A 21,238-nucleotide genomic window follows, 5' to 3' on the forward strand; every position below is an offset into this window, starting at 1 on the left:
ATTTATTTGTACAGAAGTCAACATGAGCAGTGATAAACCAAAAAAAAAAAAAAAAAAAAACAACAGCACTTAATATCAAACACAAAAATATCCATGAAAAATAGCTCTATGAATAAAAATAAATAATAATAAATAAATAATAATAATAAATAAATAACGATAATAAACAAATAAATAATAAAATAAATAATAATAATAAATAAATAAATAATAATAATAAATAAATGAATGATAATAATAAATAAATAAATAATAATAAATAAATAACCATTATTAGCCCAAAAAATAGCTTTATGGTTCTGTCCCGGTCTGAATTTCCCTGAAATGTTTTTCCTCATTACTCTTATTCGATTATTTTTATCAATAATACCCCCCCCCCCCAAGAAAAAATCTTTTTGATTTTGGCAATTCTTCACATTCCCCTACAAAATCCTAAAGGTTAATACCCCCACAAATTGGGCAAAAGTAAGGACCGTTTTGCTACATAGCCTGACCCATATACTTCTTCTTAAGGTACATGTAACCAGAATGAAAGAATCCGCTGAATATTCAAAATCAATGGAATGAATGAGAAGCACTAAACAAAAGACAAATAGAAATAAAGTCAAATAGAAATTCAAGCTTAAAACAAACATAACACAGTAGGACTAATTAAAGCCTTCGAAGACCACAATGTCACTTACGCTTTAATGAAACCAATTTTTATTTCGAGCCGTGTGATTTATTTGTCTAATATCAACAAAAAAATAAATAAAACCACCATAGTAACCATGATTATTGAAAATTACTAATGAATATAAATTACTGCTGCTACTACTGCCAACTCACCGCAGCACCAAGCCGCTTAAGGCCAACACAGCTACGTACGCTCCTCCTCCATTCCAATCTATCCAAAGCCTCCCTTGTTACACCCTCCGAGGAAGTTCTTATTTCCCTTAAATCTTTTTTTGCGACTTAATCCCACCCCAATCAAGGACGGCCTGCTTTCCGTTTAGCCCTAGACGGTTGGCCGAAAATGACAATCTTCGGCAATCTGTCATCCTTTATCAGCAGAACATACCCTAGCCACCTCAACCTTCCTCTCATTATGGCCCTAGAAAGCGGGATTGAACCACACTTTCTTGGATGTATTTGGGGAAAGGGTGGGCGTGAGAGGGAGGTCACTTGCCCTCCAATCACTTTCAACTATTAAAAAGGGCACTAGCCATTTCAATTTCCAATCGAATGATTCCTTTTTAAATTTTCTACAACAACGCTTTCTATAAGAAAAACCTTATATGCCCCCAGGACATAAATTACAGATAGTCTCTCATCCATCCATTCTAAGGCAGAAATAAGGTTGATAGTCACATAATTTTTTAAACTTTCTATGAATTTCTACGATTTTTGAAAAATTTCTTTTGTGGGAAAAGTATGTCTGAAATATTTCCACAAACACCCTGCCTCTTGGTCAGGCACTGGATGCCTGACCCCATCCCATCCAGACACCCATCCAGAAAGCGGCTGGATGGGTGTTGGTTAATATATGCTATGCTTTATTACACCGTTACACATTTGCACCGTTTCTTCACACATATGTATATTTTTGCTTGTGGAGTGAATTTTCGTTTTTTTGGTTCACCAGAGACGTATCTAATATAGGCAGAACCGTAGAGGGGTAGAAAAATGTTCCCAGGAAATTTCAGAGAATTATCAGACGATTGATCTTGCCCCTAATATTAAAAGTGAAATGTTGTGGTTTATGACCAGACTCTACTTATATTGTTATATTGTAATATTGTGTTGGAAACGAAAGACAAATTTAAAAACGATTTTTGAAAAAAAAACCCGTCAAGTGAGGAAGATCGCCGTTTGAAGCTGATTCCGGAATGATAACTATTATTTCGATTAATTTTAATGGTAAAAGTTGATTTTGATCATCTTCAAAACATATAAATGAAGCCCGTTCTTCTGTTAGGTGACTCTGTGGTAGCACACAGCAACTGAAACATCGATTTCGAAGCCTTATGCACCAGAAATGATTCTGAAGGATTTTTATCCTTCTCGCCCTCTATTCTACCGTGTGAAGATTAGTCTAAATCAGTCTCAGGGGATGATGATCAACTCTGTCAGGTCCTTATAGATGTTCTTCACCAACGGTCATTAAAAATTGTTCTGAAAGATCAGTCCAATCTTCCACTCTTCACATCTTACATTAAACTAGCTATTGAACATATTTGTCCTCTTTTTATCGGTGGATTTTATTCCATTCGAGTCTTCCACTGATTGCCACTTGAGGCTTCAGGTTAACCTGGTGAAGATCAAAGAGTTGGCAGATAATTGAAGGTGAATTTCCCTGCGAAATAAACGAAAGAACTGTAAAACATCACCTTGATTTGGTTCATAAAGAAGAATCAATATTGAGAGTGAATACTCTTTGTCATCAAGAAACGAATTAATCATCAGATCTTAAGTGAGCAGAACACCTCACTGAAGAGAGATCTCGCTGCTCCCAGACACTAAGAGTTATCTTCGGATGCAAAAATATTCTCCCCGATCAGTCCAATCTTCCACTCTTCACATTTTACACTAACCAGCTATTGAACATATTTGTCCTCTTTTTATCGGTGGATGCTACTCCTCCCCCCCCCCAGGGATTTAAACTCAAGCATAGCGACTAAATCTAGATAATATATTATCGGTCCCCATTAGTCATTACAGGAGTCCATTGGGGTGGTGCCTATATTAGTGATTTACAGTTTATCATCTTTCCTCAGAGGAGCTCACAAAGCTCATATATGGCAGAGTTAAACCAAGAGTCAGGCACCCAACCAAGAGTGCCTAAAAGAGAGCTTTGTTCGAAGTGCTTTCACCTTGCGGAATGACCTCCCATTACAGATTGTCCTAAACGGGCTTTAAGTTGCAAAACATTACATGTTTTGCAACTGTATATGAACTGTCTATGTTTGTTGTCTATGTTGTCTATGACAGTTGTAAATATGTCATAGACATGTTTTGCAACTGTTTATGAAATATATAAACATAAAAATTACAACGTAAAATGTTAAACATAGACGTAAAGAATGGCACAAATTAATTACGATATCGGTATGTTCGTGCATGTATAGGTGTCAGTTTGAGTTTTTATCTGGTTTTTCTGTTTGGTGGGGCATCTGCGGGGAGAATATCACGGTGGGTTGGGTTTGACAGCAATGCTCGCGCAGAGATACTTTTGATATCGCAACTGAAACTACGCATTTTAGACAATGTTTGAAGGGAAGTGTTACCCTTCCTAATTACAATGTCAACATATGCGGCAAAAGAACAGCCTTTGGAGAAAATAGCTCCCAGTATTTTCACTCCAGAAACAACATGAAATGGGACTTCAGGGGAGGGGGGTAAAGTCTCTTTTTAGGGGGTTCAGCCGGAGTATTTTTGACTTGGTAGCATTAATGGTAAGATTAGATTTGTTAGACTGGAAATTTAGCTCATCGAAAAAGTCATTAGCAAACAGCGCTACAGGAACATTACCTTCAAGTAGATAAGCAAGCATGAGAGACAGGTCATCCACAAATTTATACCGGTCTTCATGCTCGCTCAGGATGTAGTTAATCATAGCGATAAATGTTTTGCCTGCAAGTTTGGTGCCTTGTGGGGTCCCGCAGGTTATATCACTCCAGTCGGAGTCAGTGTCTTCTTCGTGTAAAGCGAAAACCTTCTGCTGCCGTCCGAACAGACAATCCAGTACAATCGTTAGAGTTTGACGCTTGGCTCCCATTCGCTTCAAGTTAAGGCATGCACTGAGATAAGATAGAAGGTCAAAGGCTTTGCGAAAATCGATCACAGCTAGATCAACAAAACGACCCGGGGTCTGTGGTGACTTTAGAATACGGTCGAACATCTTACTAGGTAGACAGAAGTTCCGCATTTACAGAGTCCTACGTACTGATATTTGTCTGTGGATTCACGCACTTGAGCTAACAGGCAGCGAAGTATGAAAGATTCCGTCACTTTCGCAAAGCACGGGGTTAGGGAGATGAGTCTCAAGTCATCACAGCCCTTAGGTGGGTTTACCTATGGATTGACACGTATGTGGGCTTTCGTCCAAAAAGAGGGAAACACTCCGAGCGCAAAGCACTGATTAATCAGAGTGGAAAGAAGTAGGGCAAGGAGCATAGCAAATTCATGGATACGTTTTGCAGGGATTTCGCCAGGAAAAGGTGAGACTCCTGTTTTTATTTTCACAGCTCCTTGTACACATCTAATTCACTGAGTTCAATTAAACCTTCTTGGGGGCAATCTTCAAGCAGATACTCTTTTTCCTATGCAGTCATAAGAGGAAATGCAGTGCATATAGAGGTTAAGACGACGTTTACAGCACGAGACCCCAGTAATCGTCCGCTATCGTCTGTTATCGTAATAGTAGGTTTTGACGACTCTCCACTTAATTTCTTGACGGAGCGGTGTCATTTGGCAGGGTCACTGTTCAAAAATGGCACAACTTTTTCACGGCCATATTTTGTTTTGGCGTTGCGTCCCATGCGTACTACTTGGTTCTGTACAATTGCTCCTTGGTTTGCTTTAACACATGCGTAAAGATAATTTCGTTCATGAATTTTAACTTTTATTGCAGCGGTAATCCATGGTTTGTCGTATTCGCTCAAGGTCACTCACTTAATTCACTCAAGGTCACTCGTATTCGAGCTCTATTATTGGACTCAATTCAAGGTCACTCGTATTCGCTCAAGGTCACCGTCTTTGTAGTGAATATTTCAAGATACTTAGAGTAAAGTACCTCGTTGAAGGTGCTTACTCTCTGCTCAAGAGTACCGTCGAAGGACACTTCCGGGATTTCGCTCAACTTGTTTGATCTCTTCAGCAAAACAAATGTCAAATTGGTTTTAAGCATGATAATACGCAATTTAAAAACCTTGGAGCAGAAAGGACGAACCTAAAAACTAAAACCTGACTTTCATAGGAATGATAAACCAGGTCATAATCCAGTACTGTTTGACAGGTGTTAGAAGTTCCCTGTAGGACAGCAATAGTGACTAAAAAGTATAGGAGCATCCACAAAAACATGTTTCGCTAATGTTCTCCTCTTCTAAAACTGTTTTGAATAAAATAATATAGCGTAATTCAAAACATATTTTTTTTAAAGAAATATTCTCATATTCTGTAAGATAAGGTAAAGGGTAGATGCGTTTTTTCCGCATCATACCTGCGATTAAAAAATGTGCAAATTTCCCGCAAATCAAATGAGTAACCAGTTCAAATTGCATTTTCAAGCAAATCGCAGCTACTGGAATCTAGGGATTGAGCTGATTCTGCCAACATTTCGATCAATTTATTTTTTTATAGCCTATACCATTGTTCCTTAAGCGTATGTCAGAAAGAGTGACCCAATAGCTCCGCTTTTAAAAACCCTGATTCGTTATTCTTTGTTTCTGTGTGAAATTTTAAGCCAATAATAGAGCGTAAAGTTAAGTTCCGCCTGACTGGTTCTCATGTGAAAAATATTAAGTCCATTAAAAGCAAAGGCGTAGCTATGGTTTTCAACACCCGAAGACAATATTAGTTTTGCACCTACCCTCCACCCCATCACTACCATAATATCACTACGGCAAAAACCACAATATAGACGAAAAAAAGAAACCTTAGTTTTGCGCCGTTTCAAAGGCTGCTCCCGGGGACAGCCATTCCTATTTTCCCCCTAGCTACACTACTGATTAAAAGAAAGCAGAGTTTTGAGTCACAAGATTTTTCCCCAGTAGATCCTCTGTTTCACCATGCTACCACCCACAATTTTTGGACAATATGTACAATATATAGATTAAGGTCACGCAGTGGTAGATCCTGATGTTTGGGAATACTGGTGATTGTGAGAACGTTACGTATAATTGAGGAATTGGAAGAACGAAATTTTTGGAATTGGGCTAAGAGTAAAATAAATGGATCGTGGGAATCTTGAAGATCAACTGGCAACTGGATACTATGAATGGGGGGAGGGGGAGCATGTACGCATGGCAATAAATCATAGAGAGCTTCTCGGAGAGTGAAGGGTCGGCAGGAGAAAGTTTAAAATGTAAGTTATGGGGGCGGTCAGTGTCTTTTTTTGTGAGCCGTTTTTTTAATTTTTTCGGTTTGTCGTGAGCCCACTATCTCATTATCGGAAAGTTTCAGAAATGCCCTTTAGTTTTGGACATAATAGTAAAAAGCCATGATGCACAAATATAAAGTTTTGTTTGTTTAAATATAAAAGCATTGTTGTTTTAAGAGGATTTAAAATGTATAATAAACGGTTTCGCTTTAGAATAGTTAGTTTTGTTACTGTTTCGAATTTTACACAACCAACTATGCTGAGTGCATCCATTAGAGGACATGTCGAAGAACAAATATTCCCCAGAAATCGTCAAGATACGCCCTTGGTATTGGGTATGATGATAAATAACCAAAAACATTTAAATATTAAATTTTACTTGTCTCCCCCCCCAAAAAAAAAACTAAAATCTTGGAGGACTTAAAATGTAGAATAATCCATTTGACTTCAGAACGGCTCGAATGTACCACTGTTTCGTGTTGCATATAACGTTTTTTCTTTTCATTTTTTATAGTATTATGTTGTACTTGCTTTTTTTGTAGTGATGAGATAGAAAATAAAGAGATAAATAAATAATAAATAATTAATTGTGTCATCTGGAAACACTACAGGATTTGTAGGGGCAAAATAGTTCATTTATAGAAAGCGTTTTATACTCTCCTTGATTCTGAGCATAAAGATAAACAGTCAAATGGATCGAATATAAAGTTGCCTAAAAAAAATAAATCATAAAAAATAATTCATAATTTACGTAAAATAATGAATTTGGATTCTGAACGACTCGAGTTTCTTTATATTTCGTTCAAGTTCGTTAAATTAACCCTTAAAAATTCGTTTGTAAAGGAAAGGTAAAGCATACGACATAGGACTTTACAATCCCTACCGGCGGTGCTGATATTCGTTTCATGGCCCTTTAGCCAGGAAGTGCAATGGGGAGTGGAGGCCGGCCATCCTGTGCTTTTGCACACCAAAATCCATTTGCCGTTACTGATACATTGTGAACTGACATTTTCCCAATTTTTAAATAAATTATGTTTAACCAGACATACCCCAATTAAGACATGGCCGCGGTTAAGAGGGCCTTCAATATTTTTCGCAATTACTCTTCTGTCTACGAGCGAAAGAGTTAAACATAAAACCGTATATAACCTAAAAAATGTATTTTTCAAAGTAAACAATAACAAAATAAGGGTAAAATTACTAAAATTACAAACAATTAAGATATATTTTCAAGGACTCGAACGACGTTCACTAATGTTACCCTTTTGTGAACCCTTGTAGAATTAATCTTCTGAAAAATAAAAAGAATTAGGCTTCAATAAGTCGACATTAACCTTCTGAAAAAAAAATTAGGCTTCAATAAGTCGACATCGGTCAATAAATATATCATTCAACCAATAGTTAGTCCAACTGATCTATTCGGTTTTTTTTATTGCTTTACTTTTTTCTTCTAAAAATAATACTCTCAAACACGGGCGTACTCAGCTGGGGGCCTCCCCCTCAAAATATCAAATCGCCAAATTTGTGAGTACTTTTTGGTCAATTTATTAAATGAAAATAAGTGTTTGTTTTAGTACTACAGTTCCGCCCCCCCCCCAAGTGCCTCTCTCAACATATCGTAATGACTCAATTTTGAACCTGCATTTTTCATTTCATAAAAAGATACATTAACAAAAGTACTACATGCCACGGGAGTAGTATCTATATAGGGAATCCGAATTACACATGGAACTACACAAGAACCGGGACAAGAATATGCAGTGTCATTTGACGTACGCATTGTAAAAAGCGACCAATCCTTTACCTACAAAGTGGCCAAGCATGTTTTGAAACTATAGTCAAGGTTATATAAGACAACCAGACTGGTTTTTGAGGCAACATCCGTTTTTTTAGGAGCCAATCAGAGACAGCGAAGGTTGATGAGTATACCATAGTTGGATTGGTGATTGGATTCGAGTAAAATGAATGGTTTTCACTAAAACTCTTATTAGCAAGAGAATCGAACTCAGAGAGAATAGTTTATTTGAGAGGATATTAGTAGAGAAACATGAGTGGTGCATTTACATTATTGGAGATTGATGATGGAGCCGGCAGCAGCAATGATATACGAGTACCAAATGTGGCTGTGGAAATAACCGGTGGCTGTAGACTATGCCTTGAATGGGACGATATGTATGCTAGTTACGTGATATCATTAAGCAAATTTAAAATGGAGGAGCAACTATGTTTTGCTGCGAAACTGAATATTGTGCGGATAAATAGACTTCGGGCAGCATTAGATGTGCTAACAAAATATGTTGATGAGGACAAAATGCATCAGTGAATATTATTGTTGTAATTATGCTCAATAAAATTGTTTCTAAATCAAAGGTATTTTTCTTTCTATAGTAGACTAGCGTATATTTTTTAGAGTAGAAAAAACATGTTTTGAGAGTATGGTCATGGTTGTATAAGACAACGCTTTACGTTATTGATATGAATTGCACAAGAATGTGCAGCGTAGCTTCACGTGGACATTTTAAAAAGCGACCTATGTCTATAAAGTGGCCAAGCATGTTATAAAAGCTCTACACCTTTTCAAAGAGAGTGAGTAGTGAGCGGGGATTCCCCTTGCAAAAAGCGATATATTTTTTGGACAATTGCCTTAACTCGAGAGTAGTTTGATTAAGAATGTAACATTTCTAGAATTGTTTGATTGAAATTTGCAAAAAGGGATAAGGGATTTATGAATTGGACTATACAAACGATATTAATCGAATAATAGAGAAAAAAAAACAGAGCTAGAAAGTATTTGCGAATTGGATTGTACGAAAGTGCAGAAAAAGGGTTAAAGTGATTAGCAGTTAAGATAGCCCTGAAGAGCATGTTAATTCATACCTTATTTATTATAAATTTGAGACAACATAAATATATGAATTTGGTTAATGATGATAGAATGGCATTGCGAGTTGACCTAGCTCTACCTCTCCGATATGTTCTGTATGATACACAAGTGGCGTTTGAACAGTGTTGTCAGTTTAAAATAGAGTCTAGCGTTATAGTATACTAAAAGTTGATACTAAGAGAGATGTAGATGACAAGAAAAGAATTTTAATAATGAAATTCAGAACAAACCTTAGAAATCCTTGCAAATCAAGTAGTAAGGTGTATGTGAGTACGAACCATCAAGGATCATAAGCACCAACAACCCTAACCAGCAGAGACATCAACCCCCCAAAGGTCCCCTATCCCCAAACTCGAAGGGCGCCCCCTCCCCTCCAACTTTTTGGCCCCCCCCATTTTTTTTTTTTAACATGATATTTTTTTCAACTTTTTTTTTTAGATGTCTTAGAATGAGATGAAAAAAACTTGAATTCAGTAGTGATTTGTAGTGGTTTACCTTGTAAAAGTTACATTCTCTTAACTTTTCTAAATTTAATTTTGGATTTCTTTCGTTGGAATGCAAGAGTTTGAATATTTCAGTAGTGTCTTGTAGTGATTTACCTTGTCACAGTTACATTCTCTTGATTTTTCAAATTTCATTTTGAATTTCTTTCCTTGAAATGCAAGAGTTTGAATATTTCAGTAGTGTTTTGTTGTGCTTTCCCTTGTCACAGTTACATTCTCTTGATTTTTCAAAGTTCATTTTGGATTTCTTTCATTGAAATGCAAGAGTTGGAATATTTCAGTAGTGTTTTGTCGTGGTTTACCTAGTGTCTGTCTTTCTCTGTTTATGTGCCTGATTCTATTTGTTTGTGTATTTGTTTGCATGTCTGGATTGGTGTTTGCAAGTCCAAGGATTTGTCTTTGTTGGTTTGAATGTCTAAAATGTCTGTCTTTCTCTGTTTGTGCGTCTCATTCTATTAGTTTGTATGTCTGGGTTGATATTTGCAAGTCCAACTATCTGTCTTTGTTGGTTTGAATGTCTAAATTGTCTGTCTTTCTCTGTTTGTGTGTCTGATTCTATTTGTTTGCACGTTTGGTCTGGTGTTTGCAAATCCAAGAATTTGTCTTTGTTGGTTTGAATGTCTAAAGTGTCTGTCTTTCTCTGTTTGTATGTCTGATTCTATTAGTTGGCGTATCTGGGATGGTGTTTGCAAGTCCAAGAATTTGTCTTTGTTGGTTTGAATGTCTAAAATGTCTGTCTTTCTCTCTTTGTACGCCTCATTCTATTAGTTTGAATGTCTGGGTTGATATTTGCAAGTCCAAGAATTTGTTTTGGTTGGTTTTAATGCCTAAATTGTCTGTATTTCTCTGTGTGTGTATCTGATTCTATTTGTTTGAATGTCTGGGCTGGAGTTTGTAAGTCCAAGAATTTGTCTTTGTTTGTTTGAATGTCTATAGTGTCTGTTTTTCTCTGTTTCTGTGGCTGATTCTATTTGTTTACATGTCTTGGTTGGTGTTTGCAAGTCCAAGTATTTCTGTTTGTTGGTTTGAATGTTTAAAGTGTCTGTTTCTGTATCTGTTTGTGTGTCTGATTATATTTGTTTGCATGTCTGGGTTGCTGTTTGCAAGTCCAAGTACCTGTCTATGTTGGTTTGAATGTCTTATTTGTCTGTCTTTCTCTGTTTGTGTATCTGATTCTATTTGTTTGCATATCTGGGTTGGTGTTTGTAAGTCCAAGAATTTGTCTTTGTTTGTTTGAATGTCTAAAGTGTCTGTGTTTCTCTGTTTTTGTGGCTGATTCTATTTGTTTGCATGTCTGGGTTGATGTTTGCAAGTCCAATTATTTGTCTATGTTGGTTTGAATTTCTAAAGTGTCTGCTTTTATCTGTTTGTGTGTCTGATTCTATTTGAATGCATGTCTGGGTTGGTGTTTGCAAGTCCGAGTATTTGTCTTTGTTGGTTTGAATGTCTAAAGTGTCTGTTTTTCTCTGTTTGTGTGTCTGATTCTATTTGTTTGCATGTCTGTGTTGGTGTTTGCAAGTCCCCTTGCAAAAAGCGATATATTTTTTTTGGACAATTGCCTTAACTCGAGATTAGTTTGATTAAGAATGTAACATGTCTAGAATTGATTGATTGACATTTGCAAAAAGGGGTAAGGGATTCGCGAATTGGACTATACAAACGATATTAATTGAATAATAGATAAAAAAAACAGAGCTAGATAGTATTTGCGAATTGGATTGTATGAAGGTGGAGAAAAAGGGTTAAAGTGATTAGCAGTTAAGGTAACCCTGAAGAGCATGTTAATTCATACCTTATTTATTATAAATTTGAGACAACATAAATCTATGAAAATGGTTAATGATGATAGAATGACATTGCGAGTTGACCTAGCTCTACCTCTCCGATATGTTCTGCATAATACACAAGTGGTGTTTGAACAGTGTTGTCAGTTTAAAATAGAGTCTAACGTTATAGTATACTAAAAGTTGATACTAAGAGAGATGTAGATGGCAATAAAATAATTTTAATAATTAAATTAAGAACAAACCTTAGAAATCATTGCAAATCATGTAGTAATGTGTTTGTGAGTACGAACCATCAAGGATCATAAGCACCAACGACCCTAACCAGCAGAGGCATCAACCCCCCAAAGGTCCCCTATCCCCAAACTCGAAGGGCGCCCCCTCCCCTCCAAATTTTTGCCCCCCCCTAGCCATTTTTTTTTATTATTTTTTTTGACATGATATATTTTTTCCAACTTTTTTTTACATGTCTTCGAGTGAGATGAAACATACTTAAATTCAGTAGTGTTCTGTCGTGGTTTACCTTGTCACAGTTTCATTCTCTTGATTTTTCAAAGTTCATTTTGGATTTCTTTCATTGAAATGTAAGAGTTGGAATATTTCAGTATTGTTTTGTTGTGGTTTACTTTGTCACAGTTGCATTCTCACGATTTTGAATTTCTTACATTGAAGTTAAAGAGTTGGATTATTTCTTTAGTGTTTTCTTGTGCTTTACCTTGTCACAGTTACATTCTCTTGATTTTTCAAAGTTCATTTTGGATTTCTTTCCTTGAAATGCAAGAGTTGGAATATTTCAGTAGTGTTTTGTCGTGGTTTACCTTGTCACAGTTACATTCTCTTGATTTTTTTTGGATTTTTACATTCTCTTGATTTCACAAAGTTCATTTTGAATTTCTTTCATTGAAATGCAAGACTTGTATTATTTCAGTAATGATTTGTCGTGGTTTACCTAGTGTCTGTCTTTCTCTGTTTATGTGCCTGATTTTATTTGTTTGCATGTCTGGATTGGTGTTTGCAAGTCCAAGTATTTGTCTTTGTTGGTTTGAATGTCTAAAATGTCTTTCTTTTTCTTTTTGTGGGTCTGATTCTATTTGTTTGCATGTCTGGATTGGCGTTTGCAAGTCCAAGTATCTGTCTTTGTTGGTTTGAATGTCTAAATTGTATGTCTTTCTCTATTTGTATGTCTGATTCTATTTGTTTGCATGTCTGGGTTGGTGTTTGCAAGTCCAAGAATTTGTATTTTTTGGTTTGAATGTCTAAAGTGTCTGTATTTCTCTGTTTGTATGTCTGATTCTATTTGTTTGCATGTCTGGAATGGTGTTTGCAAGTCCAAGTATTTGTCTTTGCTGGTTTGAATGTCTAAAATGTATGTCTTTCTGGTTTCCTTGAAATGCAAGAGTTGGAATATTTCAGTAGTGTTTTGTCGTGGTTTACCTTGTCACAGTTACATTCTCTTGATTTTTTTGGATTTTTACATTCTCTTGATTTCACAAAGTTCATTTTGAATTTCTTTCATTGAAATGCAAGACTTGTATTATTTCAGTAATGATTTGTCGTGGTTTACCTTGGTTTGAATGTCTAAAGTGTCTGTCTTTATCTGTTTGTATGTCTGATTCTATTTGTTTGCATGTCTGGATTGGTGTTTGCAAGTCCAAGTATTTGTCTTTGTTGGTTTGAATGTCTAAAATGTATGTCTTTCTGGTTTCCTTGAAATGCAAGAGTTGGAATATTTCAGTAGTGTTTTGTCGTGGTTTACCTTGTCACAGTTACATTCTCTTGATTTTTTTTGGATTTTTACATTCTCTTGATTTCACAAAGTTCATTTTGAATTTCTTTCATTGAAATGCAAGACTTGGGTTGCAAACACCAACCCAAACCCAGACATGCATTCAAATAGAATCAGACACACAAACAGAGAAAGACAGAAGCTTTAGACATTCATACCAACAAAGACAAATACTTGGACCTGCAAACACTTGGACTTGCAAACACCAACCCAGACATGCAAAAAAATAGAAGCAGACATGTAAAAAGAGAAAGACAGACACTTTATACATTCAAACCAACAAAGACAAATTCTTGGACTTGCAAACATCAACCCAGACATGCAAACAAGTAGAATCAGACACACAAACAGAGAAAGACAGACACTTTAAACATTCAAACCAACAAAGACAAATACTTGAACTTACAAACATCAACCCAGACACGTAAACCAATAGAATCAGCCACATAAACGGAGATAGACAGACACTTTAGACATTCAACCCAACAAAGAAAAATACTTTGAGATGAGAATCCCAACCCAAAGACAAAATCAGCTATATTAATACATACATACAAATAAAGACACATACATTACAGAATCAAAGAAGCTCTGGATTATACTTTTACTTTCATATCTCAACACAGTCGTGAAAGTAAATTGACATGTCAGGAATCAAACAGACCTACACAGTTTAGATAATGTATGCTTTCAAACAGAAAAAGGCAAATGGTTGGACATGCAAACACCAACCTGGACATGCAAACAAATAGAATCAGACTCACAACCAGAGAAAGACAGACACTTTAGACATTCAAACCAACAAAAACAAATTCTTGGACTTGCAAACATCAGCCCAGACATGCAAACAAATAGAATCAGACACACAAACAGAGAAAGACAGACACTTTAAACATTCAAACCAACAAAGACAAATACTAGGACTTGCAAACACCAACCCAGACAGGTAAACAAATAGAATCAGACACATAAACAGAGAAAGACAGACGCTTTAGATATTCAAACCAACAAAGACAAATTCTTGGACTTGCAAACACCAACCCAGACATGCAAACAAATAGAATCAGCCACACAAATTGAGAAAGACAGACACTTTAGACATTCAAACCAACAAAGAAAAATACTTGGACTTGCAAACACCAACCCAGACATGCAAATAAATAGAATCAGACACACAAACAGAGAAAGAGAGACACTTTAGACATTCAAACCAACAAAGACAAATTCCTGGACTTGCAAACACCAACCCAGACATGCAAACATATAAAATGAGACACAAAAACAGAGAAAGACACTTTAGACATTCAAAGCGACAAAGACAAATACTTTGACTTGTAAACACCAACCCAGACATGCATACAAAATGAGCCTGATACACAAACAGCAATATACAGACATTTTCTACACTCAAAACAAAAAAGTATAATACTAGTTCTCTCACCCACAAGCTCAAAGAAGCAATCAATTAGAATCAGACTCACACACAGAGAAAGACCGACAGATAAGTAAGTCAAGCCAACACAGACAAATTCTTGGTCTTGCAAACACCAACCAAAACATGCAACACAAATAAAATCAGACACGCAAAAAGAGAAAGGCAGATACTTTAGACATTCAAACCAACAAAGACAAATTCTTGGACTTGCAAACACCAGCCCAGACATGCATACAAATAGAATCAGACACACAAACAGAGAAAGACAGACAGTTTAGACATTCAAACCAACAAAGACAAATACTTGGACTTGCAAACATCAACCCAGACATGCAAACAAATAGAATCAGACACACAAACAGAGAAAGACGGACACTTTAGATATTCAAACCAAAAAAGACAAACTCTTGGACTTGCAAACACCAACCCAGGCATGCAAACAAATAGAATCAGACACACAAACAGAGAAAGACAGACACTTTAGACATTCAAACCATCAAAGACAAATTCTTGGACATGCAAGCACCATCCCAGACATACAAAAAAATAGAATCAGATAAATAAACATAAAAAAACCGACACTTTAGATATTTAAACCAACAAAGACAAATTCTTGGACTTGCAAACACCAACCCAGACATGCAAACAAATAGAATCAGACACACAAACAGAGAAAGACAGAAGCTTTAGACATTCAAACCAAAAAAGAAAAATACTTGGACATGCACAGACTAACCAATACATTCATATAAATATAATTATACAATCAAACAGAGAAAGAAAGTCTCTTTGAAAATTCGAGCTCCAAATGATAATCTTTTGGAGTTTCAAAATCCAATCCGGAAGTACCATCACATAGACTCAGACACATAAAAAGAGAATTACTGTCACAAATAGAATTCAAACCAAAAAAAACAAATACTTGGACTTGTAAACACCAACCCAGACATGCAAAGAAATAGAATCAGACACACAAATAGTGAAATAATGATAAACTTGACGTTCAAACCAGCAATAGAATATACTTGGACTTGCAAACACTAACCCACATATTCCAAGAAATATAATCAGCAAGACAAACAGAGAAAGCTAGCCACTGTATACATTCATACCATCAAAGACAAATTGTTGGACGTGTAAACACCAACTCATACATGCAAACCAATAAAATCAGATACACAAACGGTGAAAAACAGACACTTTAGGCAATCAAACCAAAAAAGACAAATTCTGGGACTTGCAAACACCAACCCAGACATGCAAAAAAATAAAATCCGACACACAAACAGAGAAAGACAGACACTTTAGACATTCAAACCAACAAAGACAAATTCTTGGACTTGCAAACACCAACCAAGACATGCATACAAATTGAATCAGACACACAAACACAGAAAAGCAGACACTTTAGACATTCAAACCAACAAAGACAAATACTTGGACTTGCAAACACCAACCCAGACATGCAAACAAATAGAATCAGACACACAAACAGAGAAAGACAGACACTTTAGACATTCAAACCAGCAAAGACAAATAGTTGGACTTGCAAACACCAATCCAGACATGCAAACAAATAAAATCAGACACATAAACAGAGAAAGACAGACACTAGAGAAAGACATAACTGTATTCACGTTAGGTTCATTTAGGTTCACTTAGCGTGGCGCGCCACGCTTGAAAAAAAAAGGTTGGTATTGCAAACAAAGACAACTACTTGGACATGCAAACACCAACCCAGACATGCATACAAATAGAACCAGACACACAAACAGAGAAAGACAGACACTTTAAACATTCAAACCAAACAAGAAAAGTTCTTGGACATGAACTAACCCAGACATGCAAACAAATAGAATCAGACACACAAACAGAGAAAGACAGTCACTTTAAACATTCAAAACAGCAAAAATAAATTATTTGACTTGCAGACACATATAAAGACAGGTAACAAAACATAATCAGCCACTTACACTGATAAATGAATACTCAAGAGACTTAAATTCAACCAGTGACAAATAATTGGACCTGAAAAAACCGGCCTTGCCATACAAACATATAGGATCAGACAAACAAACCGAAAAAGAAAGAAATTTTAGACATTTCAAACCCACAAAGACAGATACTTGGACTTGCAAACACCAACCCATACATGCAAACAAATAGAATCAGACACAAAAACAGACAAAGACATACACTTTAGACATTCAAACCAACAATGAAAAATTCCTGGACTTGCAAACACCAACCCAGACATGCAAACAAATATAATCAGACACAAAAAGAGAGAAAGACAATTTAGTCATTCATACCAACAAAGACATATACTTTGACATGCAAACACCAACCCAGACATGCATACAAAAAGAATCAGACACATAAACAGAGAAAGACAGACACTTTAGACATTCAAACCAACAAAGACAAATTCTTGGACTTAAAACACCAACCCAGACATGCAAACAAATAGAATCAGACACACAAACAGAGAACGACAGACACTTTAGACATTCAAACCAACAAAGACAAATTCTTGGTCTTGCAAACACCAACCCAAACATGCAAACAAATAGAATCAGACACGCAAACAGAGAAAGACAGATACTTTAGACATTCAAACCAACAAAGACAAATTCTTGGACTTGCAAACACCAACCCAGACATGTAAACAAATATAATCAGACACACAAACAGAGAAAGACAGACAGTTTAGACATTCAAACCAACAAAGAAAAATACTTGGATTTGCAAACATCAACAAATTCTTGGACTTGCAAACACCAACCCAGACATGCAAACAAATAGAATCAGACACACAAACAGAGAAAGACAGACACTTTAGACATTCAATTCTACAAAGTCAAATACTTGGACTTGCATACACCAACCCAGACATGCATTCAAATAGAATCAGACACACAAACAGAGAAAGACAGACACTATGGACATCCAAACCAACAAATACAAACTCTTGGACTTGCAAACTCCAGCCTGAACATGCAAACAAATGAAATCAGACACACAAACAGAGAAAGACAGACACTTTAGACATTCAAACCTACAAAGTCAAATACTTGGACTTGCATACACCAACCCAGACATGCAAACAAATAGAATCAGACACACAAACAGAGAAAAAAGAGACTTTAGACATTCAAACCAACAAAGACAAATTCTTGGACTTGCAAACACCAACCCAGACATGCAAACAAATAGAATCAGACACACAAACAGAGAAAGACAGACACTTTAGACATTCATACCAACAAAGACAAATACTTGGACTTGCAAACACCAACCCTGACATGCGTTCAAATAAAATCAGACACACAAACAGAGAAAGACAGACACTTTAGACATTCAAACCAACAAAGACAATTTCTTGGACTTGCAAACACCAACCCAGACATGTATACAAATAGAATCAGACACACAAACAGAGAAAAGTAGACACTTTAGATATTCAAATAAACAAATACAAATACTAGAACTTATAAATACTAACACAGATATGCAAACAAATTTAATAAGCCCAGTCGTCAGAGAAAGAAAGAAACTTTAGACATTACAACAATTTCTTAAAAATATTCGAACTTGCAAAAATAAGCCAAGACATACAAAAAAATAAAATCAGACACACAGACAGAGAAAAAAAGACACTTTAGACATTCATACCAACAAAGACAAATACTTGGACTTGCAAACACCAACCAAGACATGCATACAAATAGAATCAGACACACAAACAGAGAAAAGCAGACACTTTAGAAATTCAAACCAACAAAGACAAATACTTGGACTTGCAAACATCAACCCAGACATGCAAACAAATAGAATCAGCGACATAAACAGAGAAAAACTGACACTTTAGACATTCAAACAAACAAAGACAAATTCTTGGACTTACAAACACCAACCCAGACATGCAAACAAATAGAATCAGATACACAAACAGAGAAAGACAGACAATTAAGAAATTCAAACCAACATAGACATGTACTTGGACTTGTAAACATCAACCCAGACTTGCAAACAAATAGATTCAGACACACAAACAGAGAAAAAACGGACACATTAAACATTCAAACCAACAAAGACAAATACTTTGACTTGCAAACACAAACCAAGACATGTAAACAAACAGAATCAGCCACATAAACAGAGAAAGACAGACAATTTAGACATTCAAACCAACAAAGACAGATTATTGGCCATACAAACACTAATCAAGACATAAAAAAAAATATAATCAGACAGACAAACATAGAAATATAGACACATTTGAAATTAAAACAACCAAAGACAGGTAAGTGGACATGCATATACCAACCTTGACATGCATACAAATAGACTCAGAAACACAAAAAGAGAGAGACACATTTTAGACATTCAAACCAACAAAGACACATACTTGGACATACAAACACCAACCCAGACATGCAAACAAATAGAATCAGGCACACAAACAGATAAAGACAGACACTTTCGACATTCAAACCAACAAAGACAAATTCTTGGACTTGCAAACACCAAACCAGACATGCAAACAAATAGAATCAGAAACACAAACAGAGAAAGACAGACAATTTATACATTCAAACCAACAAAGACAGATAGTTGGACTTTCAAACACCAACCCAGACACACAAACTAATAGAATGAGACGCACAAACAGATAAAGACAGACACTTTAGACATTCAAACCAACAAAGACAAATTTTTGGACTTGCAAACACCAATCCAGACATGCAAACAAATACGCAAACAAATAGAATCAGGCACATAAACAGAGAAAGACAGACACTAGGTAAACCACGACAAAACATTACTGAAATAATCTTGCATTTCAATGAAAGAAATCCAAAATGAACTTTGAAAAATCAAGAGAATGTAACTGTGACAAGGTAAACCACAACAAAACACTACTGAAATATTCCAACTCTTGCATTTCAAGGAAAGAAATCCAAAATGAATTTTGAAAAGTCAAGAGAATTTAACTGTGACAAGGTAAACTACGACAAAACACTACTGAAATAGTCCAATTCTTGCATTTCAACGACAGAAATTAAAAATGAAATTTGAAAAATCAAGAGAATGTAACTTTGGAATGTTAAACTACAACAAAACACTACTGAATTTAATTATGTTTCATCTCATTCGAAGAAATGTAAAAAAAAAAGTTTAAAAAATATATAATGTTAAAAAAAAAAATGGGGAGGCGGGGGGGCCAAAAATTTGGAGGGGAGGGGGGCGCCTTTCGAGTTTGGGGATAGGGGAGCTTTGGGGGGTTGATGTCTCTGCTGGTTAGGGTCGTTGGTGCTTATGATCCTTGATGGTTCGTACTCACATACACCTTACTACTTGATTTGCAATGATTTCTAAGGTTTGTTCTGAATTTCATTATTAAAATTCTTTTCTTGTCATCTACATCTCTCTTAGTATCAACTTTTAGTATACTATAACGCTAGACTCTATTTTAAACTGACAACACTGTTCAAACACCACTTGTGTATCATACAGAACATATCGGAGAGGTAGAGCAAGGTCAACTCGCAATGCCATTCTATCATCATTAACCATATTCATAGATTTATGTTGTCTCAAATTTATAAAAAATAAGGTATGAATTAACATGCTCTTCAGAGCTATTTTAACTGCAAATCACTTTAACCCTTTTTCTCTACCTTCGTACAATCCGATTCGCAAATACTATCTAGCTCTGTTTTTTTCTCTATTATTCAATTAATATCGTTTGTATAGGCCAATTCGCGAATCCCTTATCCCTTTTTGCAAATGTCAATCAAACAATTCTAGACATGTTACATTCTTAATCAAACTACTCTCGAGTTAAGGCAATTGTCCAAAAAATATATCGCTTTTTGCAAGGGGAATCCCCGCTCACTACTCACTCTCTTTGAAAAGGTGAAGAGCTTTTATAACATGCTTGGCCACTTTATAGACATAGGTCGCTTTTTAAAATGTCCACGTGAAGCTACGCTGCACATTCTTGTGCAATTCATATCAATAACGTAAAGCGTTGTCTTATACAACCATGACCATACTCTCAAAACATGTTTTTTCTACTCTAAAAAATATACGCTAGTCTACTATAGAAAGAAAAATACCTTTGATTTAGAAACAATTTTATTGAGCATAATTACAACAATAATATTCACTGATGCATTTTGTTCTCATCAACATATTCTGCTAGCACATCTAATGCTGCCCGAAGTCTATTTATCTGCACAATATTCAGTTTCACCGCAAAACAAAATTGCTCCTCCATTTTAAATTTGCTTAATGATATCACGTATCTAGCATACATATTGTCCCATTCAAGACATAGTCTACAGCCTCCGGTTATTTCCACAGCCACATTTTGTACTCGTATATCATTGCTGCTGCCGGCTCCATCATCAATCTCCAATAATGTAAATGCACCACTCATTTTGCTCTACTAATATCCTCTCAAATAAACTATTCTCTCTGAATTCGATTCTCTTACTAATATGAATTTTAATGAAAACCATTCCTTCTATTCGAATCCAATCACCAATCCAGTTATCATGTACTGAACAACCTCCGCTGTCTCTGCTTGGCTCGTAGAAAAACTGATGTTGCCTCAAAAACCAGTCTGGTTGTCTTATACAACCTTGACTATAGTTTCAAAACATGCTTGACCACTTTGTAGGTAAAGGATTGGTCGCTTTTTACAATGCATACGTCAAATGACACTGCATATTCTTGTCCCGGTTCTTGTGTAGTTC

At 35.8% G+C, this 21,238-nt stretch overlaps 1 protein-coding gene across 1 annotated transcript in view; it reads right to left on the reverse strand.

The window, feature by feature from the left end:
• Nucleotides 1-7,228: 7,228 nt before the first annotated feature.
• Nucleotides 7,229-21,238, reverse strand: part of Etf-QO (electron transfer flavoprotein-ubiquinone oxidoreductase) — a 251,665-nt gene continuing 237,655 nt past the window's right edge. The window contains exon 11 of the mRNA XM_089105375.1: nucleotides 7,229-7,370. The gene's annotated coding sequence lies outside the window, so the exon portion shown is untranslated. The remainder of the gene's footprint in view (nucleotides 7,371-21,238) is intronic.

The sequence above is a fragment of the Artemia sp. Qi Xiang Cuo genome, chromosome 19 (assembly GCF_049724085.1).
Source record: "Artemia sp. Qi Xiang Cuo chromosome 19, ASM4972408v1, whole genome shotgun sequence".
In the NCBI taxonomy this organism is placed as follows: domain Eukaryota; kingdom Metazoa; phylum Arthropoda; class Branchiopoda; order Anostraca; family Artemiidae; genus Artemia; species Artemia sp. Qi Xiang Cuo.